Raw genomic sequence first — 3,881 nt, forward strand, 5'->3', positions numbered from 1 at the left:
TCTTCTTTGCTTTCTGACTTGGTACAGATGTCACTAAAAACAAGATTTCTTGGTATAGAGAGCATCCATAGACTGACTACATCCATAGAGGATTCATTGACTTAATTCATGAAAGGATAGCCAGTTCTTTGTGATGTGCAAGGCACTAGAAGAGTTGGAATACCCAGGACTATATGGCTGAGGACTATGAAGCGGGAAGTGGGAGATGATGAATGGAGAGGTCTTGATTTAAAAGCTCAAGATAGAGACGACTGGCGAAATCTAACCGAGGCCCTTTGCGTCAATAGGTGAGGAGGAGATGATGATGATAAAGAGTATCTCGAAAAGTATGTTTCTAATTCAAAAACATACTTAAACTGTTAAAAATTTACTGCAAAAAAAATGGTAAAAATCCTGGAATAAATGTTTCCAGGTATTTACAGTTTTAAAGACGGATACATTGACGTGAAAGAGTGAACTTATGGTCACCAATCCGTAAAAGGTATTAACAAAGTAGGGTAAAAATTTTACTGAAATATGTCTGAGAACAGAGTATATTTACGGATAATTTTGGATTAATATTGCGGTTTTTATAACAGTGTAGATGAATAGTGAAAGGTGCAATTGTGAATATACATTAAATAAAAAAATATTCATGTAAATATATTATGATGCACATCAATATTACAAATTGTAAAAATTGTAAATATATATTTCCCAATCAAAGAAAATATCAGTGATAGAGATCAGAGGCTTTGAAAGTCTCCTAGTTCGGGTGTCAATGATTCGTAACGACAGCTGACATCTCTTCAGTTCCTACATTGATCATTGTGAATTATTCAGGCTGCGATCTCAAAGACTATGTTCAGAGGGGAGGGGTGAAATACTGAGTGATAGTTTGAGAGACAATGTGTCGAGAAGGATGTTGTATTATGTGACGTAGATTATCTTTATAGACATCCCTTTATTGCTAATGACTTGTGAATCTATCACCTTTAATTTCAATGTGAATAGATAGCAGATATCTTTGTTAGCAAAGTGACTAGCTTTTACAAACCGAAAACTGACAATAGTTTTAACAATATGTTCTTGTACTGAAAATAACTTATAAAACGATCACCTTTATTTCCAATGTGAATAGATCTAAGAAACCAGACTGACTGGAATTTTAAAAACAGAAACAACAAAAAGGTTTTGAAAATGTGTTTTGTAGATATCCCTTTACTGCAAATAACTTGTGAAAAAATCACCTTTATTTTCAATATGAATAAATAGCAGAGTCCTTTGTCAGTAGATTGACTGTAATCTTTACACACCGAAAACAGCCAAAGTTTTTTTTTAAATTGTATATATAAATAAACATTTCTACAAAGGAATATTGTCAAATTACAATGAAAAAGTTTTACATTTTGGAATATGACCTTACACACACACACACACACACACACACACACACACACACATATATATATATATATATATATATATATATATATATATATATATATATATATATATACAAATATATATATATATATATATATATATATATATATATATATATATATATATATAAATATATATATATATATATATATATATATATTATATATATTATATATATATTTATATATACACATATATATGTATAATATATATATATATATATATATATATATATATATATATATATATATATATATATATATACATATGTATAATATATATATATATATATATATATATATATATATATATATATATATATATATATATATATATATATATATAAATGCGTGTTAGCTGTGTGATTAGCCGTCTTTTCATTAAGACATCCTCGTTAATTTTGGAATTTTCAGTCATCACCACTGGGAGAGCAAACGAATATTAATGTTACCATTTCAGCCCACTAAATACTCGTAATATTACTGATCCCCGTCCTTGTATCCCGCTTTCCATCCTTGATTGTTCTGTCTGCACATGAGATTCGCAATTAATCCTACTTCTCCTGCAATTAGGGCCTTCAATATACGATGATTAGCTACGTTGTGTGGGGGCATGTAATACTGATCCTCTTTTAGACTTTGCATTTTGTATTTTTACTTGTATATCCGATATTTTCTTGTTAATTAGAATATCACTCAGTTGCCACTTGCAGATGACCGCTACTTAGTTTTTATTCTTAATATTAGTTGGATGTTTGGTAGTATTTATATGAAACACGTTTCATAAATGTTATTTATGCTATATTTTGCGTTGGATATGTGTTACCTACTAAAAAAAAAATCAAATGTATAATATTTCCCCCCTTTATTAAAGGCTTAAAAGCTCAGACATTTTCGTACATTTTCAAAATTGTAAATATTATTTCTTAATAATTATAAGGCCCAGTAGCAGTTCCGCTGGCGAGGCCTCTTGTTTAAAGGTTTAAAGGTCACTCATGAATGGCAGAGGCAAGGGACAGTGACATTGTCCAATCAAGCAGGACAATGCCTTAGAGACTGATCATATATACATATGATCAATGCCCAAGGCCCCTCTCTACCCAAGCTAGGACCAAGGATTAAAAAATTTAATGTAAAACCATTAAAATAGATTAAGCTATCTTAACTGGAAAATAATATGAAGTTCCTCATTTTTAGTTGAACTATGTAAATGGAGCTGTATAGTGGTAGGGATGTGTTGATGAAGCTGGCCTACCTATGAGTGGATACCTTCAGAGATCAAGACCCCTTTCAAAAGGCTGGCCAACACCCTGGATACATAGTGAAGCTGTACAAAGCCAATGCTTCAGTGTAAGCCTTGAAGAAAACTTCAATATTTACACAGTTGAAGGCAATACCTCTGGAAACCAATAAGTACCCTGAAGCCTTTAGGGTAAGGCTCAGATGGCAAGCCATGTAGACATAACGTAGCCATACCCCCATTCCCCAAGACCTCTGAAATTTCCTTACTGCCATAGACTTGAGTACCGTGGTACACTAACCTGTGGAATTCCAGAACTGGGACGTCATAGAAAATCGTGGCTCTCTACATCACACTGCTGGCAATGTGATTTTCTTGCTGGGGAGCAAAGCCCCTGTTGCTATATAGCTTCAGTGGCCCTATTGCCTTGTCATCACTCACCATATTAAAGCGGTTGAAGGCAATCTGAAAAAAAAAATAACAATAATTAGGCAAAATTCACGACAGTACATTTTTTATATACATAGTCCCCTTGGCTTCTCCCCAATTTTGGGGTTGACCAGCAACACAAGAAATAAAGAACAGTAACGGTCACTTTGTTCTTTTATTAACCATCAGTATAAAAGACTCATTAAAGAATTTACAATTTTCTAAGTATATTTGATAGGATTGGAATACTATCATGGACAGAATTTCCGATGAACGGCTATGTCACATAAACATGGCTTTCCCGAAAAAAAAAAAAAATAGATTAACAATTAAAGTCCAATAATGCATTTCAGCTCAAGTTTTGGTACGTATGACTACCCCATTCTTTTTGCAATACATATATTAAATCAAATGACTATGAGAACGATATATCTTACTCGAGGGTACACTCGGGCACAATATTCCATCTTATTTCTCTTCCCCTTGTTTTGCTAAAGTTTTTATCGTTTATATAGGAGATATTAATTTTAATGTTGTTACTCTTCTTAAAATATTTTATTTTTCCTTGTTTCCTTTCCTCACTTAGCTAATTCCCTGTTTGAGCCCTTGGGCTTATAGTATCCTGCTTTTCCAACTATGGTTGTAGCTTAGCAAGTAATAATAATAATAATAATAATAATAATAATAATAATAATAATAATAATAATAATAATAATAATAATAATAATAATAATAATAATAATAATAATAATATCAGAATGAATATGTAATGTTACAAGGTAAATCCT

This window comes from Palaemon carinicauda, chromosome 22, assembly GCF_036898095.1.
Source record: "Palaemon carinicauda isolate YSFRI2023 chromosome 22, ASM3689809v2, whole genome shotgun sequence".
Taxonomy (NCBI): Eukaryota; Metazoa; Arthropoda; class Malacostraca; order Decapoda; family Palaemonidae; genus Palaemon; species Palaemon carinicauda.